This window comes from Sminthopsis crassicaudata, chromosome 3 (genome assembly GCF_048593235.1).
Source record: "Sminthopsis crassicaudata isolate SCR6 chromosome 3, ASM4859323v1, whole genome shotgun sequence".
In the NCBI taxonomy this organism is placed as follows: domain Eukaryota; kingdom Metazoa; phylum Chordata; class Mammalia; order Dasyuromorphia; family Dasyuridae; genus Sminthopsis; species Sminthopsis crassicaudata.
Window position 1 is genome coordinate 276,171,782 of NC_133619.1, and position 25,859 is coordinate 276,197,640.

At 38.6% G+C, this 25,859-nt stretch overlaps 1 pseudogene; it reads right to left on the reverse strand.

Annotated features, from left to right (window-relative positions):
* Nucleotides 1-7,207: 7,207 nt before the first annotated feature.
* Nucleotides 7,208-25,859, reverse strand: part of LOC141562027 (histone deacetylase 1 pseudogene) — a 155,546-nt pseudogene continuing 136,894 nt past the window's right edge.

Below are 25,859 nucleotides of genomic sequence, written 5' to 3' on the forward strand. Positions count from 1 at the left end.
TGATTCAATACTTGATGAGACAAAGGATCCTAAAAAATTTGAGAACATGAAACTATAACATGCTGTTTGTTCCTCAATGGTTTAAAAGAGAAGTGATATATTATGAAAGCAGAATTTATGTCCCATACAGGAAAAAAAGAGTTTGGTGGGGGGGGGAAGAGCAAAATAGAAAGTCTTGAATATGCAATGACAAGTCTCATCAAAGAAGTAAATGAGAGAACAATAGATTGAGAATGCAAACACACTGAAATGATGGGCAACCTAGAAAAAGAGAAGCAAAAAACAACAACAAAAACCATTAAAAGACAATATTCTCACTATGCACGCAAAACATAGCGATCTTGAAGGCAGAATGTATAAAGATGACCCAAACATCATAGGTCTCTGAAAAGAATATGACAGGACAAAAGTCCTTAATACCATAATGCAGGATATATTATAGGCAGTTCATAGAAAATTAAATCCCAAGTCAAAGAATTCATAGATCACCTCCAGAGAAAAAACCCAGTGATGCAAACTCTTAAGACACATAGCACTAACAATCTATTTTAGAAACAAGTTCTATAAGCTATCAGGAGAAAGACCTTGAAATATAAAGAAAAGGATATTCAAATAATATAAGACTATTTCCCAACCACTAGAAAAAGAAACAGGGAAAGGAGTAATGTATTCTGAAAAGTAATGGAACTCAGAATGCTATCCAAGGTGACCTATTCTGCAAATTAACCACAAAAGACAAAAGATAGACATTCAATAATAAAGAAAAGTTTGAAACTTTTTTTTTATTAAAGCTTTTTTATTTTTCAAAACATACACGTGGACAATTCTTCATTAGCTCCTGCAAAACCTAGTGTTTCAATTTTCACCCCATTCCCCCATGCCCTCCTCTAGATGGCAAGTGGTCAAATATATGTTAAACATGGTAGAGATCTGAAGAGATTATTTGCTTCTTGAACAGCTCAAACAACATAACTGCAAAAGTGAATACATGCCAATAGCAATAGTGAGAATAACAACAGAATGAGACTTATCTATGTGATGAGTCAAAACCTCTGTCCAAAGAAATATAAATTTTGATTAGATGCTTCCCAAGATATCTAGGGGGTTAGGGGCTAGATATTTACCTCCTACTTATTTATTCTATCATTAAAAAAATCAGAACAATTAATTCTTTTGTTTCATGTAGTTTTCTTTTATGATTTCATGAAATATAGCTCTGAAAAACCAGGCTTTGATAAGGTCCATTGGGATTCAAATGCAGTTACTTGATTATGACTTAAATCCAAATCACAATGGTTCTCTCTGATTGGCTAATAATGGTCCCAGCCCAAGTCTCTGGAATTTGATGGCTCAGAGTGAATGTAAATAGTTATTTTTATTTTGGCTAGAAACTTTGAGTCTACTCCACTCAGACTGATTCTTTTATGAAGGCAAACTGCACTATTCTTGCCTCAATTCTTGCCTAGTCTTTCATCACTGAATAGGTGTTGTCTCAGACAATCTAAGACCTTAAAAAGACCTTAGCTTAAAAAGGCTGAAGTCCCCACTGCATTTGGATCCATTTTCAGTTTTCCTGACCTATGTTTTGCCTCTGGTCTCAGGGCTCTGGAGCACAGAATGAGACTGATAATTTTACACAGCTCTGCTTCACTTAAATTCAATTCATTTGCAAGTAATGTCATTGGTCATGATGTTCTGATGTTTGATCTTCTCTGATGAACAACACCAACAATCTGTGTGACCCTGTGCAAGTTGCTTAACCCTGTTTGCTTCAGTTTCCTCATCTGTAAAATGAGCTGGAAAAGGAAATAGTAAACTACTCCAGTCAAGAAAATCCTAAATAGGGTCACAAAGAGTAGGACCAGATTGAACAACACCAGCAACAATCTTTTGTATGTTCCTATCTCTGTCTCTGACCTGAAGATTAAATAAGCCTACTCCACAATTTTGCTCAAGGCTTTGTCTATTCATAAGCCAGCAGTGCTGTTCTAGGTACCTTTTAAGACCTGTTGCTATATCTCCTTTTCCTCTAATTTGTATGACACCAATTTGTCCTTGCTTATAATTTCTTTGTATATATTCACATTCTGTTTCCTCCATACTTCTGCTAAAGTCCCCCCCCCCCCTCCCAGATACCTTACCATGGTATAAAGGTCAATCTGGTTTCATTAAGTCTATGACAATGTATTGGGTTTGGTAAGTTCTACCAAGCAAGAAAGAATTCAGGGACGGACCCAGTGATGACTGTGTATCTATCACCAAGAACCAGTCTACCTCCAGGGAGGTTGATCTATAGAGAGTTGACCATAATTTCATAAGAAAATTTAGTTGAGAATATGTCATGAAAATCTAACAGTAACCATGAGGGGCCATCAAGAACATTTGATTCAAGTTGCCCTTACTATTTCTGGCCAACATTGAAGGTAACTAGAGGATGTTATAAAGCAATCCCTTTATTGGCCCCTAAACAGGAAGAGCCCTGTATTGAGCAGAACTTAAAAGGGAATAATTTGCTCTCTGCCTATTTCCTTATTTCCCAGATATAAGTCATGTTACCACCATTATAAAGCCTCTTCTGTATGGGATGGAGGAAGATCTGCTTTCCTCCTCATCCCATCAGAAATGTAAACATATAGCAGCTAAAGCACAAATTTGACTTGACTGAATGTGAGATTCATTTTCAGTCCCCTAACTGTGATGTGCTTTGTGTTTCTGTGTTTGAATAGCAATTTGCAGATGGACAATTCTTTCTGTGGAAGTCACCTTGTTAGAATGAGAAATCTGGAGATATTGGGTCCTTCAGTTGGAGCTGACTGGCAAGGAGGGGAAGTGATTCGCCATTTGAAATGACCACTGACAAGAGGATGACTTCAACCCTGACCTGGCTTTCCAGAAAACATAGGCCTAGAGGGAATTTCTTGGACAGTGCAGAGCCAAGGTGAAATATAAAATATCTATTTAGCAGTCCTACCAGAAGTTTTATGTTTTGGTGGTTTGTGTACCATTTTCCTGGGAGAGTTTAATATCAGTTTTTTATTGCTATTTGTTTTGAATCATTGTAAATTTGAACTTGTGACAGTCTTTTGTACTGAGCATCTCTTTTGTATATAGGAAATAAGTAACTCCCATACCTGATTCATATTGCACTTTGAATACTTTTCAATTCTGTCTTTTGGGGAAACCTTTTACTTGTGAATGAGATGAGGTGAGATCTTTCAAAACAGTTGTGAAAATTGAGTAAGGCTTCATCTATTTCAGAGTTTGAGTAGGCCTGAAGGACTTTGAGGATTGAGTCAAGGGCATACTTGAGTCCCTTTCCTGCTAACCTCCCATTACATCATTTCCTCCCTATTTCAGTCAAATATAGGCAACTATGTACTTATTGGTCAAGTTCAACTTCTCAGGTAGATTTCAAGTTTAGAATGTAAGACTCTTAGCCAGTGAGGATGAGGGTCAGTGGTGGGAGGGATTAAAGGTGCAAATCCTGCCCACAGGAGGTGCTTCCTCCCTTTGAGTGTCTGCTCCAGGGGTAGCATGCCCTTCTCTCCATAATGTACAATAAACTTTGCTTTCCTTCTAGAGATCTCTCTGCTTTTTTATTAAATGGTGACACCTCACCATTTTCTGTACCACACACTTGGAACAAATGTAAGTTTAAGTAATTTCCCCCAATACTCATCAAGGTAGAGATGATGGTACAATATAACAATCCAAAGAGTGTGAAAAATATAATCTAATTCTTCCTTTAAGTTGTCAGAGTCCTCTAGAACTGAGCCTGTAGTGTACGTAGCCAAGAATTAAGATGGACTCTTTCATGGAAAAAGAAAAGACAACATTCTAACTCCTAAGGCCCGGTAGTACTTTTTATGGTTACACTTTTTATGTGGTATCATTTGAAGGAATTAGAGTTATTCAGCGTGGAGAAGAGAAGGCTTTAAGAACAGATAATGGGCATGCTTCTGTATTTAAAGAGATATCATGTAGAAAAGTTAAATTAGACTAGTTTGGCTTGAACCCAGAGGACAGATCTAGGAACTGCAGCTGGGAAGATGCAGAGGGATAGTTTTAGGCTTGATGTAAAGGAAAAATCCAACAACTCCAAAACCGAATTTTGTAGCAATTAGGCAATATCCAAAAGTGCTTAAGGATGCTTCAAGAGTTAGTTGGTTCTCTTTCACCTAAGGAGTTCCAGTGGAAGCTGAATGGCCACTCTTTTTTGGGGAGGCAATTGAGGTAAAGTGACTTGCCTAGGGTCACAAAGCCAGTAAATGTTTGAGATCAAATTTGAACTCAGATTCTTTTGACTCCAGGGCTGGCACTCTACCTACTTTGCTATTTAGCTACACTCCTCTCTCCCCATGACCATTTGTTAATGATTATGCCTGCTTCTCTGGGAATAGTAATCAAATGAATATAATTGCTGCTCTAAGAAAAAAATGTCAATTAATTCTCCATGTGACTTCCCAAACCAAAATATACTCCCCCACTATCGATTCTTTGCATGTGGTGTTTCCACATAGTTGAATATACTCCCCTTCTTGACACACTATAAGAAAATCATATTTGGGCAGTCGAAAAACATTAGGTGCCTACTATATGCCAGCCGACATGCTTAAACACTGGGGAAACTCCTCGAATAACTCACGTTCTAACGTGGGAGAGAACATATAAATAACTGTACAAACAAGCAATCTGCAGGATAAATTGAAAGTAATCCCACAGAGTGAAGGCACTAGGATTAAGTTTTTTGTGGGATTTCAGCTGGGAATTGAAGGAAGCCATAGAAGCGAAGGGAGACAGGGGTGGAAGTGGGGGCCGATGACTCCTGCTTTTGGATTTGTAGCTTCAGCCCTTAGCTCGAAGTTAATACTTAATAGGTGCTTTTCATTCATTCAGTTTTTCATTCGTTTTCGATATTAGTAAGGGATTCGTGTTACGCGATGGCTGCTTGTTTTTCGAGATCTCTCCTCAGCTTCTGCAATTCGGGCTGATTTTTCCTTCCCACCCAGCACTTCAAACCACCTCTCATTCCCACCCCCACTCAAGCTCGGGAGCAAGGTTCGCTCCATGTGGGTGGAAAGAGCAGCTGCTCAGATCTTACAAAATATGGAAGTGTCTTCCTCGTTATCGTTTAAGCGTCGGAAGAGCCACATTTTGCTCTCTTTATCATTTCACAGCACCCAGTGTAGGGGACCTGACAGAGAGAGGCTGGTGACAGAGAGAGAGCCTGAGAAACCCACTAACGGAACTCACAAATAGCTATCCATCCGGCTTGTTCGAGAGTAACCCCAGGCTCTCTGGTTTGGGGGGTGGGCGGGGAGGAGAGGCGGGAGGAAGAGAAGTTTCAGTTCCTCCCGGTCACTGGTCACCTTCTCCAGGGCTGACTTCTCTCGGGTCGGGATAGGGCACAAGGAATCACTGAGGAGGACGACTGCGCCCGCAGCCTGTCCTCTGGCAAATGATGGCACCTGCTCTCTCCGAAGGGCGCTCGTCATTGTTTATAGCTTGTGACGCTCTGCCTCAAGGTGAACTGTGCTGCCCCGCGTCCGCCTAATTCTAGCGAGGTCTGTCTGCAGCTGTCGTCTTTGCCTCTTGCAGCTGATGTTTCTGTGCTTCGATCTGGGTTTCACTTTTCCTCGGTGTTCCTGAGTCCGGGGCCCGACAGTATTTCGGATTCCTCTTTCCCCCGCCTGCTTTGCTCCCATGGGGCACTTAGATTCCTTCTCGGTTCAATTCGGCTAATGCTTTTTGGCATCCACTGTGTGTCAAGAATTGTGCTAAGAACTTGGTGAGATGGAAAAGTTGCAGAAATCAGATACAAAGTGACCAAGGTCGTTTTCTAATAAGAGTGATTGGCGTTAACACATTATAATCAATCCCTCCTACCTCATCTATGCCCCGGTGTGCTAGGTTGAGCCGACCCGTGTTCTCGCCTAAGACTTCTCCGATGCCCCTGGGATTCTTAAACGTCAGTACTCTGAGCTGCCTCGAAGATCGCTTTTGCTAGCAGTTCTCCAGCCGGTTGACTCAGTTCAGCTTTGTCCTCAGACCTTGGATGGCCCAAGGCTTTCTGAATTCACTCAGCTCAGTCCCACACTCCTACCATGGGGAAGAACAGGGGCAGGCAAGGAATCATTTGATTCCCCTCCCTCCCTCTCCTCCCTTGCCATCCTTTTCCCTCCCTTCCTCTTCTTTCCTCTCTCCTCTCCTCCCTCTCCCTTCTTTCTAGTTCTCTATTAGTCCCTCCTCATCCCAAATTATCCCAGATACATGCATTTGTCATGCCTCTGGTCACTTTGTCAATTCATCTCATGTCTCTGCTCTACAACTGTTCTCGTATGTTCAGTCTTCTTCCCTATCCCAAGAGAGATTCACACTAACCCTCCTTCATTTCCATATTTCTCTCCCCCCAACCTGTTTTGGGATCACATAGAATTCCTGGAACCGAATTCCCTCTGTTCAGCTTTAATATTGCCTGCCATGCTTGGCTCCAATCTGCCTCATGTCTTCCCCAGACCACCATACTAAGGACCCTACTAAACCATTCCAGGATACCAGGGCTCATCTAGGTTGGCATAAAACTAGGGATTTCCTTTTGGAGGATGTCCACCTTCATATAGGTGGAGCCTCCTTTTTAAACCTTCTCTCTTTTGCAAGCACTGAGGCTTGATTTTCCTTTAGTAACTAACACTTCTATTAGTATCTCACTGAGATGGGATTGGTGGGTGTGTAATGGGAGAGCAAACTTGTCTGGAGCATTTTCCTGATCACAAAGTCTGTTTGCCACAATTTGGAGGGAATCTTTAGGGGTGGAACATGCGGTCTAGCTTCATGTTTGTTACTTCATTTAAGCATTTAATTAAAAAATATTAAAAATAAAAAAGATTCTCATAGTTTTTGAGATCCCAATTGAGAAAGTATTTAGATAGAATCAGCCCTTTGTCATCTTCATCTGTACTTCTTGTCTTCACAGCTCCCTTTTCTTTGTTTTTTTCCTTCACTATAATGAAACATACACATCAGAAACAGTTGTGATGGGCCAGATTTTATCTGTCTGGCATTAAGATTAATTAAACAAAAATTATAGATGTAACTTGAAAGGAATGCTTTGCATGATCATCCGCTTTCAGACAGAGCAAGAGAAGAGAAAAGAGACAGGCCCTTCACTGACTGAATGAATCTTCTGTCTGTTAGGGAAACTTTAGCACTAACAGGATATGCTTCTCAGTTTGGCCTCAGGCTGTTCCATCTGGTGCTGGTGGTCAAAGGCATCGAGGTCTGGCAAAAATGGCAGGAACAATGGTAGAAACTGGTTACTCTCAAACAATAGATATAATGGCTATTCCCCTATCCTTATTTTTAGTATCTTTCTAACCTTCATCCTCCTACCTCTATCCCTTCCCTCTCATCCCTTGCTCTACACACAACCAAATCCTCCATCTTAGTTTATCTTTTTGTCTCCAACATTACTTGCATTACTTTTCCAAATTTCCACCCTGCTTCTTAGAACAGGACAGTAGCACCACTTCCTCTTCCCAGAGATTCACACAAACAGACTCTGAAGACCTTTGCTTCCCCTGAAGACAAGTGGCCTTCAATGTCCTGCTATATTTCAAATGTGTTTCCTATCCATAACATCATTCCTCTGGCACTAACTGCCCCAGTAAGTCATGCTTTCATGAAATCAATTAACCATTAGGTGGGAGTGTGACTGTAAAAGACATGGGCTCTGACCTCAAATCTTATTGGAAAAGCAGACTGACTTACATGAAACGATTAAAGTAGCATACAAGACAACTTATAATTAATTATCTGCAGAAATCATGGTACAGAATTACCACCGGATTTAGAAATAGAGTTTATACTTCCAGCATTGTCCTTCACTACCTGTCTCAATTTTTTAAGTGTTTCTTTTTCATAAGTAGCTCTTCCACACTGGCCCAATTTCAAAAATATTGAAATGCCATTTGTATTTTAGACCTAAGTAAGAAGAATTTGCTTTCTTAAAACTTAGAGAGTCACTGGCTTTGGAAAGATATATTTAGAGGCCAATCACCTTTATGGTCTATTCTGAAGGGTGCCAAAATATCATACTTATCATACCTATTTCCTCTATTGGTGAAAGAACTATTCTCTTCCAGATGTAGAAGTGTTATTTTTGGCCAGTTTCAACCCTCTAGACTCCAAAATCTTTAACAAGGGGCTAAATGATTTATCAAATTGTAGCTGAAAACTTGGTGAGGATGATATAGAATCATAGGTGTGATAAAAATTTGCAAAGCCCTTTACATATTTTCCCCACAAACCCTGTGAGATAGGTACTTATTCTATTTTTACAAATGAGTAAACTTGGTCCGAATTAAGTAAATTGCTCAGGGTCATAGCAAGCCAACGTATCTGAAGTAGGATTTGAACTCATGTTTTCATGACTCCAAATTTGGTATTCCATCCACTTCATTCTCTCACCTAGACACTCATAAAAAAGATCCTTTTATACAACTGAATCTCTTTCTCTTATGGTATTAGAGGGAACTTCTCTGAGTTCTTCTTTGGTTGAGAAGACAATTATTCACATTCCTGGTGACTTTACAGCTAAATTTTAGGAGGTAAGCTGGGAACTTACCTGTGGAGAAAACCACCAAAATGTGGCAAAATGTAATTTCTCTTTTCTCTCCCACCATTGGCTATATGGGAGCTACTGGACTAGTAGGAGACTGTTCAGGAAGGATCACTCTAGACAGACAATATACAGAGACATAGATAGTCACTTGAAGAAAGAAGCAGCTTCCAGGAGTGTAACTTCTAGAAGTAGAGGAGAGAGTCAGATTTTAGAAGAGAACAAATCGTGGGAACATAACTGAGCAACACACTCAGTTTAGGTACCAGATGCATGAAGAAAGCTGCATGAGGACTCTATGAAGAAAAAAAAGATTTTCAGGTCCTATAGAATCAGGAATTGTTTGCAATACAGATATCCTACACAAATGCCTCCTTAACATTATGTTCTTAGTTAAAGTCCTCTTGTTCCTAGATCTCTAGGTGATATAGTGAGTCTCAGGCTTAAGAGGGGAATGTTTTATAACTTTTTCCCCTCCTTGCCATCTTAGTAAATAAATGCCTTTGCTAAAAGCTAAGTGCCTACCTGATTGTCATTGTAAAGGACACTAGTGGGGGCTCATGAGCTATAGTTTTAGAAGAAGGTATACATAGGGTACTTTAGAATCTAAAATAGAATCCAGAACTCCAGGGACCCCATCTATAAGTAAGAATGCCAAAATGGGGGAGTGCTTCAGAGTGGGTACTGCACAGACATAAACTCAGCAAGATACATTTTGTCTATTTTAGTTTGGCCTATCACCAGCCAATGGGATAAAAATTTGAAAATTCTACTCTGCCACCCTGATATTCATGACACTGACTTCTCCTCTTCCTCCCTCATGTTGGAATTATCTTGGATTTTCAGAAGCACATTTCTCAGCAATGGCACCTTTAAATAATGATAGAAAGTCAGCCCTTCTGTGCTCCCATTCTAGTAGGAGCAGGAAGTGTTCCCAGTGCTCAAATTTTAAAATGGAGCAATAAAAGGAAACATGTCTGAAAAAAGAATTGTATGGATATGGGGGAGGGGAGAGGGAACTGTTTGATTATTAGCTGCTTTCTCAGTTTGGGAAACCTAGAAGATAATCTTTTAGAGGCATTTTGTAGAGGTTAGTGCCTGTGATTAGGATCTTTTTTTCCAAACCCAAGGGCTTTTCTTTCATTGTAGCCTTCCCCTCCTCCCCTTTAACTCTGTCTGGGAGATGCATTGTGTGCTCTCCGTACAAAGGTATCCACTGGCATTGTCTCTGGGGTGGTCCCAGGATTGCCAGCTTTCCAATCGACCCAAGATGACACCTAGGCTCTGGGGAATACAAGAAATCCCCTAAGTGGCTACTGGAGAGGATCACCTGACCTTCTGAACAACACCTTTTCCAAGGTCAGCAGAATGAGACTGAGTACCTAGTATAAAGGGAATGTCATGTAAAGCCTCTGTTATGCACAATCTCCTTTCTCTTCCAAATACAGGCAGCCAATTCCTGCTACTTCACTGTTTACTCTCTTTGGGTGGATAGGAGAGAGGCTCCTGTATGAATAAGCCTCTAGGCAAATTAGCTGTAGGATTTTAAGCCCTTTTTTATCCTTTTCATTATTAATTATTGTTATTTCTGACATATGTTACCCACTCCCTTCCTACTTCTTGTAGGGGAACAAAAGCTATTCGAAGCATTTCCCTTCCCATCAATGAGCCTGTACCTTGGCTTTCACTCACTGCTTTAGCCCCTCAGTCTGATGTTTGCCTCAACATCCTGGCAGAGCTTCCTTGGGTAAAAAGGGCTGAGGATTTTTTTTTCCAGCTCTGGACCCTGAAGGAGAGAGCTTCTAGCTCTGTGTTAAATGAAAGCTAGATTTGGAATTTGAGTTTGAAGTCACTTTAGGTTTCTCAATTGTATAAGTGGGGGGAGGTGAATGGATGGCTTCTGAGGTCTCAAAATTCTCAATCTATGACCCTGTGACTATGCAAAAGATCACTTTGTGATTGGATGGAAGGGGAGAGACTGGAGAATTAACTGATCACTACAATGGATGACATAGACTGTTGGTTTTCAGTATCTTCTCTTCCATGTACTGCTTCATCTTTATCAGCACCACCCATCTTCATAGGCCCCATCCGTACTTTACCATGTGTCCAATGTTCTTAGGTCTGCTTCATCTACTTCATTACCTGATAAATTCAATCACACTAAAGTGTAGGGGTCTTAATGAACTGGCCTTTTCTTCCTCTTTTCCATTAGTATTTGTATTTTAAAACTGAAATCTGGAGATGATGATCCTTATCCAAGGACAATAACTGATGTGGTCTTAGATCACTAAGAGAGGTTGGCAGAGAAAGCTTGAAGTTCTGATAAGATTACTCCCTGAGGTGAGCAGGGAAGGATTCTGATGGGGATCAGCTCAACCTAATAGGCCCAATCCCAATAGAGTCTTGAATAACCCCACCTACTGTATCCAGTCAGATGTGAAACCCCTGGGGTTAAATTTCCCCTATAAATCTGCTGTGGCCCTTACCATCTCTGCTGAATCCTTTTGGATTAGCCAGCCTTGGTGTTTTTCTTCTACCATCCTCTCCCCCATGCTTCAAAGTGTCCTCCTTCTTATAGTTAACTAACTCTTTTCCGGTGCTAAATTCCTCTACGGATTTAGCCTGTTACTCAATGGTATATTTCTTCTAAGTGTATTCCTTTTTTTCTGGATAATTGTAACCTCCACTTGTCTTTTCCTCTGTTAATTGTTAAAACTCATATCTATCATTCCTGGTATCTATTTTACCTCTTAATTTTGTCTATAACCTCTTCTCATAAATAAACCTACCTTTTGCCAGAGAGAAAGGCCATTGTGAATTTGTCATACGACTGAACCCCAATGTTTGATGTCAAACCCTAGTATCAGATGCCAATTGCTTTTCTGAATCTCATCATTTGTCATCTTCCTCAATCTCATCAATAACACCAGAGGATTTAGAAGTGGAAAGGACCTTAAGGATCCTTTAGTTTTACCTTTCCTACTTCATTTTACATATTAAAAAAACTGAACCTTAGCAAGAAAAAGGCCATGCAGATAATATGGGATCTGTGATGCATTGAGAGAATATAAGGTTTGAATGCAGAGAATCTGGACTGAAATTCCACTCTGACTATGTGACATTGCGTGTCAATTGCCTGCCTATCTGGGTCTCAGTTTCCTATTTGTAAAATAAGAATATTGGATCCTGAGGTCTCTCTGACTCCAAGTGTGTGATCTGAAAGCAGGATTTATTCCACTACAGAAAGAAAGAACTTCAACTATTATTATGAATGGTTGAATAACTTCCAGCATCACATGGAAATGTGTGGAAATCATAGGATAGCTTTCTACTTTGAATCTCCTTACTGCTTTATGAGCTATGAAGGGAGGTCAGAGGATCATGGAATCACAGGAGCATAAATATAGAGCCAGAAGGGATTTTAAGAGAAATCAAGTCCAATCCCCTTACTTTACGGATGGGGAAGCTGAGGTAATCTAAAGTTAAGTGACTTGTCCAGTATCGAATAGCTAGCAAGCATCTGAGATGGGATTTGAACCTACCCAAAGTCTCTAATTCTAGTCTCAAAGATGAGATGAAGTGATATGGATTAGTTGACATTAGAAACAAGTGAATACAGAGCTTATTAGATGACCAGACCCAGAAAATAGGTTTGTTAGCTTCAAGAGAGTCTAGCAGAATGTCCCTAGGATCTTTTTGACCATCTCCAAATCTTATCTATTGCTCCATGGAGACATTTGAAGTGGAAGGTAGTATATTGGGAAGAGAACTATTTCCCAAATAATGCTGTCTGCTTTCCAGATATCCTCTTTTCCCATCACCTGATAGAACTGAATTCTGCCCACTGGAACCCTGGGTTCTACAGCTGAGCTTTTGTCTGGAATCAGAGCTTCTCATTATTTCATAACCATTAACTGATTATGACCCCTTGCCTGTAACATTATGCATACATATTCCATAATAACCATAGCAAAGGTGAGGTATTTAGGTTGGTCTTGAGGTACTTACCTTAGAGGTGTAGAAAAACTTATTAATTATAAATCTATTGTGTCAAATACACCTTATTTTTAGAATAGGGATTATAGGGGCAACTAGGTGTCGCAGTGGGATAGAGCACCAGCCCTGAATTCAGGAGGAGTGGAGTTCAAATGTGGTCTCAGACACTTAACACTTCCTAGCTGTGTGACCCTGGGCAAGTCACTTAGCCCCAGTCTCAGGAAAAAAAAAAAAAAGAATAGGGATTATAATTTTATATTCTTGATTCAGGATCAAAATGAATTCATTATGGTGTTTATTAAAACCCTAGATATCTCTCTCTCTCTCTCTCTCTCTCTCTCTCTCTCTCTCTCTCTCTCTCTCTTTCTCTCATGTACCTATTGTCTAGCCATATTCCTCCACCCCCATTTAGTACTTGTAAAGTTGATTTTTTGGCCCAAATACTTACATTTATCTTTGTTAAATTTCATTTTTTAAAAGATTTAATCAAATGTTCAGGCTTTGCAGAGATCTTTTGGGATCCTGATTCTGTTAACTAATATGCTAAGTCTCCCTTCAGGGTTTGTCTAAAAAGTGATAACATATTAGTTATACCTTCATTCATTCTCCTCCTCCTTCTCTTCTTCCTCCTCTTTCTTCCCAATATAGCTCTGTCAATAAAGGGAAAATTAGTCTGATACAATATGTTCTCAATCCATCTATGCTGAATTTTAGTGATCACTGCTTCTTTTTCTGGCTGCTTCAAAACCCTCCTTTTAAAAAACATATTAATGTTATATTGGTTACATAATTCATTCAATCATTATAAAGTATTGAGGCAAACTTTAACAAATGCCAGGATATATGTATCCAAAGGAACACTATAGAAGGATATAGTGGGATTTTGACAAGGATCTTGTGGCTTGACCTGCTTCTGGATTCTTTTCCTAGAACTACTTTCAGAGCCACTTCTGATACCCCTACAATAAAGCTCATCTTGCTCCTGATTTTAGCCATACATGTTAGTCACTGTTATTTGTTAGGACCCTAAATGGAAAAATTCAGTGTGGTACAATTAAAGGAACACTGAATTTGTAGTCAGAAGATTTGAGTACAAATTTTGGTACTTGTGTGACTTTGAGCAAATCATCTAATATCTCTGGGACCGTCTTCTCATTTACAAAAAGAAGGGCTAGATTTATTATTGTTATAAAGTTTTTTAAAGTTTGAAATCCTATGATGCTGTTCAGGAAAGTGTCCAGTAATATCTCTAATGAGAGAATTTCTTTTTTTCTATTTCTTTCTCTTTAAAGGTATAGCACCAACTCCACATAAGAAATAGAACAGCTGAAATCTATGTTGCTCTGGGAATTTTGGCTCTGTAGACCCTGAATAATAAACAATTCTGATGGAACATTTCTGATAATAATTGGCAGTTTTTTTTTTTTTTTTTTTTTTTTAGCAGTGATTATAATGGGAGGGGCTATGTGGAATTATACAAATGATTTCTTGGTAAATGCTTTGCTGAGAATTATCTTTCAGTTGTAATCCAAACATAATCCTTAATAAAGAGGAGCTGATTTTAAAGACAGCTTCCCTCTATATGGTTCAGGAACCAAACATAGTGTCAGGTTGTGATCATAGAAACTAGGAGGAGAGTTTTTGTGCTGTTTCACCTCCCCCACAACCCCCAGCCCCAAAGTTGAATAAAATTAAGAAAAGATTTCTGACCAAGTATTGACCAGGAGTCAGAAAAAAATGACTTCAAATCTAGCTTCAGATACCTTGTAGCTATGTGACCCTGGGCAAATCTATTTGTCTGTCTTGGTTTCCTCATTTGCAAAATGGGAATAATACTATTACCTACCTGAGAGAGATTTTTTTTTTGTTTTTTTGTTTTTGTTTTTTAAACAGTTTTTATTTACCAGATATCTGCATGGGCAATTCCACAACATTGACAATTGCCAAACCCCTCACCTCAACCTTTCCTCTCCTCCCTCCCCCGGATGGCAGGTCAACCAATACATGCCGAATATGCCAGAGTATAAATTAAATATAATATATGTATACATGACCAAACAATTGTTTGCTGAACAAAAAGAATCAGACTTTGAAATAGTGTTCAATTAGCCTGTGAAGGAAATCCAAAACGTAGGTGGACAAAATTAAAGAAATTGGAAATTCTATGTAGTGGTTCATAGTCATCTCCCAAAGTTCTTTCGCTGGATGTAGCTGGTTCAGTTCATTACTGCTCTATTGGAACTGATTTCATTCATCTCATTGTTGAAAATGGCCACATCCATCAGAATTGATCATCATGTAGTATTGTTGTTGAGGTATACAACGATCTCCTGGTCCTGCTCATTTCACTCAGCATCAGTTCATGTAAGTCTCTCCAGGCCTTTCTGAAATCATCCTGTTGGTCATTTCTTACAGAACAATAATATTCCATAATATTCATATACCACAATATATTCAGCCAATCTCCAATTGATGGGCATCCATTCAATTTCCAGTTTCTGGCCACCACAAAGAGGGCTGCCACAAACATTCTTGCACATATAGGTCCCTTTCCCTTCTTTAAGATCTCTTTGGGATACAAACCCAGTAGCAAGGCTGTTGGGTCAAAGAGTATACACAGTTTGATAACTTTTTGAGCATAGTTCCAAATTGTTCTCCAGAATGGCTGGATGTATTCACAGTTCCACCAACAATGTATCAGTGTCCCTGTTTTCCCACATCCCCTCCAACATTCTGCATTGCCTTTCCCTGTCATTCTTTCAATCTGACAGATGTACAGTGGTATCTCAGAGTTGTCTTAATTTGCATTTCTCTGATTAATAATGATTTGGAGCATCTTTTCATATGACTAGAAATAGTTTCAATTTCTTTATCTGAGAATTGTCTGTTCGTATCCTTTGACCATTTATCAATTGGAGATTGGCTTGATTTCTTATATAGTAGAGTCAATTCTCTATATATTTTGGAAATGAGGCCTTTATCTGAACCTTTGACTGTAAAAATGTTTTCCCAGTTTATTGTTTCCCTTCTAATCTTATCTACATTGATTTTGTTTGTACAAAAACTTTTCAATTTGATATAATCAAAGTTTTCTACTTTGTGATCAATAATGATCTCTAGTTCTTCTTTGAACATGAATTCATTCCTCTTCCACAGGTCTGAGAGGTAAACTATCCTATGTTCCTCTAATTTATTTATAATGTCATTCTTTACTGATAGAGTTTTTATGAGGATGAAATGAGATAAAAATTATAAAGATCTTTGCAAAGTGTTATATGATGTTTGTTTTATTATTATTGAATACATTTGCTTCTATGTGGGTTTTTTTTTCTGGATTGGAAATTATTTTTACTCCAAAATAGATGTAAAAGAAAGTTCCAGAAAGAATAGATGAATAGAAGAGATCTAAAACAGTTTCCATGTTATGGACCAATTCATGCTTGTAATTCTGGCTTCAAAATTTTCCTTTGCAAAGGGAAATAGACTAAGAGAAGAACTTTCCAAAGGAAGAGAGTTGGTCACTGGAAGACTTCAGACTTCTGGTTAATGCAGTGATCAATTGTAATTTCTTTTTTTTATTTTTCAAAACCTGCATGGACAATTTTCCCTCCCTTCCCCCACACCCTCCCCTAGATGACAAGTATTCTAATATATGTTAAACATGATAGAAATATATGTTAATTCTAATGTATGCATACATATTTATATAATTATTGTGGTACATAAGAAAAATTATATCAAACCAGTTAAAAAAAAAAAGAAGCAAAATAAAATGTAAGCAAGCAACAACAAAAAGAGTTAAAATGCTATGTTGTGAACTACATTCAGTTCCCACAGTCATCTCTCTGGGTGTAGATGGCTCTCTTCATCACTGAACAATTTGAACTGGTTTGAATCATCTCATTGTTGAAGAGAACTATGCCCATCATAATTGATTCTCATATAATATTGTTGTTGAAGTGTATAATGATCTCCTGGTTCTGCTCATTTCACTCAGCATCATTTGATGTAAGTCTCTCCAAGCCTCTCTGTATTCATCCTGCTAGTCATTTCTTTTTTTTTTTATATATATATATATATATATATATATATATATATATATATATATATATATATATATTTTATAATATTATCCCTTGTATTCATTTTTCCAATTTACCCCCCCTCCCTCTATTCCCTCCCCCCGACGACAGGCAATACCATACATTTTACATGTGTTACAATATAGTCTAGGTACAATACATGTGTGCGAATATCACTTTCTTGTTGCACAATAAACATTAGAATCCGAAGGTACATGCAACCTGGGCAGACAGATATTAGTGCTAACAATTTTCATTCCCCTCCCAGTGTTTCTTCTCTGGGTGCAGCTACCTCTGTCCATCATTGATCAACTGGAAGTGAGTTGGATCTTCTTTATGTTGAAGATTTCCACTTCCATCAGAATACATCCTCATACAGCATTGTTGTTGAAGTGTACAGTGATCTTCTGGTTCTGCTCATTTCACTCAGCATCAGTTGATTTAAGTCTCTCCAGGCCTCTCTATATTCCTCCTGCTGGTCATTTCTTACCGAGCAATAATATTCCATAACCTTCATATACCACAATTTACCCAACCATTCTCCAACTGATGGACATCCATTCATCCTCCAGTTTCTAGCTACAACAAAAAGAGCTGCCACAAACATTTTGGCACATATATGTCTCTTTCCGCTCTTTAGTATTTCTTTGGGATATAATCCCAGTAGTAGCGCTGCTGGGTCAAAGGGTATGCACAGTTTGATAACTTTTTGGGCATAATTCCAGATTGCTCTCCAGAATGGCTGGATTCTTTCACAACTCCACCAGCAATGTATTAGTGTCCCAGTTTCCCCACATCCCCTCCAACATTTGTCATTATTTGTTCCTGTCATCTTAGCCAATCTGACAGGTGTGTAGTGGTATCTCAGAGTGGTCTTAATTTGCATTTCTCTGATCAGTAGTGATTTGGAACACTCTTTCATGTGAGTGGATATAGTTTCAATTTCTTCCTCTGAGAATTGTCTGTTCATATCCTTTGACCATTTATCAATTGGAGAATGGTTCGGTTTCTTATAAATTTGGGTCAGTTCTCTATATATTTTGGAAATGAGACCTTTGTCAGAACCTTTGTTTTTAAAAATATTTTCCCAATTTGTTACTTCCCTTCTAATCTTGTTTGCATTAGTATTATTTGTACAGAAACTTTTTAGTTTGATGTAATCAAAATCTTCTATTTTGTGATCAATAATGATCTCTAGTTCTCCTCTGGTCATAAATTCCTTCCTCCTCCACAAGTCTGAGAGGTAGATTATCCTCTGTTCCTCTAATCTATTTATTATCTCCCTCTTTATGCCTAAATCATGGACCCATTTTGATCTTATCTTGGTATATGGTGTTAAGTGTGGATCCATATCTAATTTCTGCCATACTAATTTCCAGTTTTCCCAACAGTTTTTTCCGAATAATGAATTTTTATCCCTAATGTTGGAATCTTTGGGTTTGTCAAAGATTAGATTGCTATAGATGTACCCTTTTTTGTCCTTTGTATCTAATCTGTTCCACTGATCTACCGGTCTATTTCGTAGCCAATACCAAATGGTTTTGGTGACTGCTGCTATATAATATAGCTTTAGATCAGGTACACTTAGACCACCTTCCTCTGAGTTTTTTTTCATTAGTTCCCTTGCAATTCTTGACCTTTTATTCTTCCATATGAATTTTGTTGTTATTTTTTCTAGGTCATTAAAATAGTTTCTTGGGAGTCTGATTGGTATAGCACTAAATAAATAGATTAGTTTGGGGAGTATTGTCATCTTTATTATATTCGCTCGGCCTATCCAAGAGCACTGAATGTCTTTCCAATTATTTAAATCTGATTTTATTTTTGTGGCAAGTGTTTTGTAATTTTTCTCATATAATTCCTGACTTTTCTTTGGTAGATGGATTCCCAAATATTTTATACTCTCAACATTTGTTTGGAATGGAATTTCTCTTTGTCTGCTAGTCATTTCTTACAGAACAATAATATTCCATAACATTCATAAACCACAATTTATTCAGCCATTCTCCAGTTGATGGGCATCCAATCAGTTTCCAGTTTCTAGCCTCTATAAAAAAAGCTGCCATAAACATTTTTGCACATGTGGGTCCCTTTCTCTCCTTTAAGATCTCTTTGGGATATAAACCCATTAGAAACACTGCTGGATCAAAGGGTATGCACAGTTTGATAACTTTTTGAGCATAGCTCTAAATTGCTCTCTAGAATGGCTGGATTCATTCACAGTTCCACCAACAATGTATCAGTGTCCCAGTTTTCCCACATCCCCTCCAATAAACTTCATTATCTTTTTCTGTCATCTTAGCCAATCTGAGAGGTGTATAGTGGTATTTCAAAGTTGTTTTAATTTGCATTTCTCTGATCAATAGTGATTTAGAGCACTTTTTCATATGACTAGAAACAGTTTCAATTTCTTCATCTGAAAATTGTCTGTTCATATCTTTTGGCCATTTATCAAGATCAATTGTAATTTCAAAGGATTTGATGGTGACAGATGGTCTTTGCCTGTCAGTCTAGAAGTGGTGGACACTAGGTGCAAAATGAAATAAAAAAAATCAGGAGAATTTTTTTTTAGGGAAACCAAATGTATATGTATATAGAGGAAATAAAAAGTAGGTTTGATGTAATGGTCAATCTTAGTTTAGGAGAAAAAGATGACTTCTCTCTGGTAGAACTGCAGATGCAGAACATTATGTATACTTTCACATGCAGTTGCTGTGTCAATTGGTTTTGCTTTTTTGACTTGATTATAATGTTAGATCTATGGGAATATTAAGAAATGTGACATAAAAATCACTAATAAAACTTTTTTAAAAGAGAAAATATTAACATATTTCAAATACCACTGCAAAGCAATAAAAATGAAGGAGACTCTATTGGTGAAGAGAAGAGCTGATACTGAAGATCTGGATGGTGTTTAACAGGACAAATGGACACACCACTCTTATGTAGGATATGTTAAAGAGATGTGAAGAAGTAGGATGGGATTATTGGTTAACTGGATTACTGGATAATTGAAGGACCAGCCATTTCCCTAATGGCTTTTTAAAAAGTCAACCATCTCTGTAGAGACACTTTCTCTAAGAAGTCAACTTTGATAGGTGGGAAGAGAACCAGTCATGGAGGAAATGCTCATCTCTTCAAAGGGAATCTACTCTTTGCCTTTTCCCTTTCATTTCTTCTAGAATGTGGCAAGAATGAGGAGAGGGAAGGAATTTTTTACCCCTTTCATCTCCTTTGCTTTTCACCTCATTAACACCATTAACAATTGTACCTTCCTATGCTAAAAGTCACCCAGGAGGAAACTCTGTTCACAATATGGAGAATCATTGTGAAGTTGCTATTGTTTTTGTTGTTTGTTGTTCATGCTCAAAGAAGAGCAAAATGACACCACTTTGTCAGAGTCAATGTACGGTGTGTCCAGCTGTGGCTGATCAGACTAATGTGATAGCAGAGGTAGATTGGGCACAAATAGTCCATATGACCATTTGGGAGGGAGGTGTTTCTAAATTTACATACTTTAAGATGCTATACATTGGAGAGGTAAAGCATTAGAAGAGAAAGTTGCCTTGAACATGGATTTCCAAAAAATGTGCCTCTCTACTACTGTACTCCTTTCTTATCAACATTTTCCCTAACTTCCCTGACTTCTTTTCCCTGAACAAACTTATTGGCTGCAGCTTCCCTGATACTATTTCCTGGATTGGGGGCACAAAAGGTCTCAGATGCATGAAATCTGGTCCTTTTAGAATAGGTAGGTTCCTCAGACCACATGAATCACCATATTCTGATGATATACTGATCTTTGGTATTTTCAGATGGAGATAAGGGGACCTCATCCAGAGCAGCTATTTACTACTATATCTTGATGTATATCTTTGTTCTGTTTGGACATTGTCCTTTGTTCAATGACTTATGAGCATCTCTTTTTGTCCCAAAATTTAATTTGGGGTTAAAGTGTCTACAATATCCCAGTTTTATGAGGGGAATGTTTTATGATTGTTCATATTTTGCCATTTCAGTAATTTTATGCTAATTATGTTTACTGGTTGACTAATGAAAGTAAACCCATGTTGGGGGCTTGTGAATTATAGTTTTAGGAATATAGAACAACAAAATACCTTGAACCTGGGGGAGTTTCTGTCCTATGGACCCAACTTGGGAGTGAGGGTTGGTCTTGTGTGTCTGTGTGGGATTGGTTGGACAAAGTTGGGAGGGGCAGGATTAGCTTAGAAAGATACTTCCTGTAGATGCACTAATGAATGTTAAGTTGAGAAACTAATGGAGGACTATACCATGCTGCCTCTCTATTTTTTGTGGTGAAAGCAGAAAGGAAAGAAAAAAAAAATTATAATCACTTAATATTAGAAGTAGACGGAACCTTTGGCACTATATCCAGGAATTTGTAGCCTGGGGTCCATGATTTAAAAAACAAATTATTTTGATAAGTGCATTCTAATATAATTTGTTTTCTTTTTAATCTTGTGCATTTAATGTAAGCATTTATAAGCATGAATCTGAAAAAAGGACCGTAGGCTTTTCCAGATTTCTAAAGAGGTCCCATGACACAAAAAGGATTAAAAAAAAAAAAAACAACAAAAAAACCAAACCCAAACCTAACTCTGATCTAGGTAACACACTTCATTTTATAGATGAAGAAATAAATTCTGAAAAGTAAAACAACTTGTTCAAGATAACATAGATGGCAGAGCTGAGATATCCAATGTAGAAAAAAAGAATGCTGCTAAGACCATTGGAGAAAAAATATACAGTAGACTCTATGGTCAACTCAGTTCCTCATTGGCAATATGATGAGCCATGTTCTTTTAGGAAGAGCTTTCGAACTAAGTGTTCTGTAGGTAGCCAGAATCTTTTTTCAGCTAATCAGTGCTTTACATGACAAAGCACTGTGATAAACACTAATGGAAGGCAGCTTAGCTCAAAGCAACATTGGTGACAACATTAGCTTCCCCATACTCCTTATCATTTTGTTGGGGGCTTCCATGCAAGACTGCTCAGTGTTTTACTAATAAATAAACATGGCGTTGGGTCAGTGTCAGCCAAAGGGTGGAAAAAACAGGTCAGGAGCTTATCTGGCTTATGCAATGTGTTTTCCATACAACCTGTTAGAAAAAGAAAAGAAAGACTAGAGAATGATACCCACTTATGTGGCTTACGTGAATTTATTTTATTTTTATTTTTTTGTTATTTTGTTTTGTTTTGGTTTTCTTTGTCTTTCCTTTAAAGGATTCCTGTAACTGCTGAATTAAACATTTATTCATTCCAAAATTATTTCCCTGTGGTAGCTTTTAATTTTAAATTATTACTTACCCTCAACTCTCACTTAAATCTAGCAGTCCTTTCTCCATTGTTTCTCAACTGTGGCTAGTTATTAGAGGAAGGTGACTAAGAAACCAAAAGTTCTGAAAGATCACTGGAGATAAGCATTTGGTTCTTAGAATTTCACAAGTGGGAGCAGAGTAGGTGGCTGTTTGTGTGTAATATGAATTGTGGGGTAGCACCTGCTCCACCTGCCTCCTTCTTCCCTCCAAGTTAGCCTGAAATTCTACATCCCTTTGAGTTAGAGACCAAAAGCAGGGGCAAATTTTCTTCTCAATGTCACAATCAACATTTATTTCTTACTTAGAAAGAGGAAACATCCTCCTAAATATTCCATCCTTAGCTCTATTATAAGCTGATTTTGCCAGGTGAAACAGTTGTCACTTTGAATATCCTGGAAGTTTTAATTTACTTGGTACAGACTGGTCGTGTCCTTCCTTCAAGCCAGAGGACTGGAATTTGGAGCTCAGCTCTGCTACTTAACAACCTATGTGACCCAGATCACTGAGCCCTGTTAACTCTTACTTTTTGCATCTATAAAATGAGGGGTTCAGAGTAAAAGACCTTTAAGGTCTCTCTCATTTTAAAATCTACGATAGTATATACTGAGGGAATAAGACATGGGGAAAGTGAGTTTAAAGGAAGGGAACAGGACATTAATTAAGTTTTGAGTCTCTAATGTGGGCATCATGGGACAAAAGAAAAAAGCTTTTGTTATAGGTAGAGTGCTTAGGACAGGCCAGAAGCTCATGAAGTAAGAAAAGAAACTGAAATGGAAAATGAAGCTGTTGAACATATAAACTGGAGATAATTGTCGGTGCCATGGATAGAATCAGGAAGATCTAATTGTAATTTATTGGTTGAGTGACTTAATTCTGCTTGCCTCAGTTTTTTCTTTCCTTCCTTCCTCCCTTCCTTTCCTTCCTCCCTCTCTTCCTCCCTCTCTTCCTTCCTTCCTTCCTTCCTTCCTTCCTTCCTTCCTTCCTTCCTTCCTTCCTTCCTTCCTTCCTTCCTTCCTTCCTTCCTTCTTTCTTTTCTTTCTTCTCTCCATATATGGTTCAGATGCTCTTAAAAGCATTTTTTTTTTTCTTTTTCACCTCTGAACCCTTTCAAGATATCTTGGGGTTTATTGACTAGATTTCTTTCTTAAGAATCAGGCCTTAAACCAAAACCAATCTGATTTTAATTGACCATCTAGTCCAAGCCCCATTCCATCATTGTTTGTGTCCAGATTGACTCAGATTGAATGTAAATAGCAATCATTTCTTTGGCCAAATTGCCCTTGCAGATTCATTTATTTGTTTAGATTTTTTTGGACTAGGCTAAAGAGAAGATTCTTTGCCTTAATTTCTACCACTGAATGGGTATAACCTCAGTCAAACTGAGACTTGTTGAAGACCTTAGCTTAAAGGCCAGGTCTTCTATTTTATCCAGGACCATCTCTAGTCATTTTGAGGTATATCTGGCCACTGGACCCAGACAGCTCTGGAGGGGAAAGGGAGGTAGGTGACTTTGCCCAGCCCTCCCTCCCTCAAATCACTTGCACATCATGGCATCCCCTTCCTGATGTCACTCTTCAGGAACACGAAGGACAAACAACAATTAACAGCACCTACCTTGGAAGATGCTTGTGAGGACAAAATAATACAAGACATTTAGCTCATAGTAGGCACTATGTAAATACTTACTCCCTTCCTACTTAGTTTTGCCTTAGGTCAATAGGAGAAATCTCCCATGGAGTCCCACCAGAAAAATAAAATTCCCTGTGTCAAGAATCAGTATGAATTCAGCTGTGTGTACCCTTCGGGCTTCCCTGAAAACGGACAGTTTGAGCCACTCAAGCCTAAAGCTGCTTCCTCTCAGCCACCTGAAGCCGGAGCTGATTCATCCCTTCCGACCCACTCATCTCTCTCATTAGAATGAAGCCTCCGCTGGCGGCATTGTTTCCATGCTCACACGGGGAGCTGTGCTGTCCCCTTTGCATTTTTTATTTAGCTATATTGTTTTCCGTTGTTCTGTCATGAATAATTTAAGCTGACACAAAAAGGAAGGGCATCCCTTGCCAAAAGAGGACGGCTGCCACTTCGCCCCTCACAGAGGCCTCTCTATGACTCTTTCTCTCTCTGTCTGTCTGCGTGCATGCGTCCCTCTCAACCTCGCGTGGTCTGTTTCTGTCTGGTTTTCTCTGCGTGTGTCTCTCTGTTTATGCTTCATGTCTCAGGCTTTTTTTTTGGGTAGCAGTGTGTCTGTCTCATGGATGCTTCCCTTTGCTCAGAGTCCAAGCCCGAGGAGCATGTATTCTTAGTCTGGGTGCCCCTCCTTCTGCCTCCCTCTTCTTTCTTGACTTCCTCTCCGCGGCTGTCAGTCTATATTGAGCTGAGTTGCCTTTGCAAAATTAAGCTCTATCATGGAACATCGAGGGCTTCCTCTTTCTGATCTTTCTGACTGTTACTATTTCTAGGGTGTGTATAAGAGGTGGGGATAGGAGGAACAAGACCACGGGGGTTTAAAACCAAACCAAATAACCCAAAATCCTAAACAACCTTCTCAGCGAATTTATAGGAATTTCACAGACGTTGGAGGGGAACATTTACGTAAAGGATGCTGTCTTGTAACACAGTTATTGGCAGCTTCTGATTGATGTGAGCCTGGAGGACAATCTTGACCTCCCATCTGATCCAAATTCTTCTTCTTTTGATGTATGGTTCTGTTTCTGGCCCAAAGGAGAAAAGCAGAATAATCAAAAAGGCAGGAGTGGGGTAGTAGGTGGTGTGCTAAACTTGGAGTTAGGAGGCCTGGGTTTGAGTCTCTTCAAACTATTATTAGCTCTCCTCTTCCCCTTGGCCTTTCTGATCCCTAGTTCATCTGCAGAATGGGGATAATAGCACCCTACCAACTTCAATCTGTTGTGAAGGTCCAATAGGACAGTGAATATGAAAAGTGTTTCATAGGTAATAATCACATGAAAAGCATAAGAATGTATTTTTAAAAATCAAATAAAAACATAATCCTGATCCAGATTTAGAAGATCAGAAATTATGATCCAGATTGGGAGAACTTAAAAGTGACAGCCCTGGAGATCAGAGGACCTGAGTTCAAATTTGACCTCAGTGACTTTTGGAGTCACAATGAGTTGGACTCAAATGAAAATGACTAATTGAAAATAGAACTTAGAGTAGAAGGGATCCCTGAAATCAGCTAGTCTCACCTTTTATTTGACTGATGGGGAAACAAGTTCAGAGAGTGACTTGTTAAAGTCATAAACGTGGTGTACACATGACAAAATGCTCTTGTTCTCATTCCAAATCTAGTGTTCTTTCTTCCAAATGTAATGCTCTTTTAAGTAGTCCTCTTGTTGTTTCTAGTCCTCTTGCCCAATCTCCCTTGCTGTTTTGTCTCCAAGGTTACAAATACCATGATATTCTCTGGGAACATCCCACTCCTCTGTGATTGAATCTTACATCCTTTTAAGATTCAACTCAGGTGCTTCCTTCTACAGAAGGTTTTTCCCAATCCTTCCAATTGCTTTTGCATCTCTCCCCATCATTTTGGTTACCTTATTTTGCATATCTACAAAAATATACTTTTGTGTTTCTCCCCACGGAAGAACAGAAGCTCTTTGAAAGCAAGCATTGTCTATTGTTTCTCTTGCACAAAGCTCAGTGCTCAGCACATACACAGTACTTCCTAAGTGTTCACTGAATGGACTCAAATTTAATTCATTCAACTAACAAACATTTCTTAAAAGCCTACTATGTGTTGGGTCTCTTTAGTCCTTTGGTGGATCTTTGGCATTGTATCTAAGACACATGAGTCCTGAACTA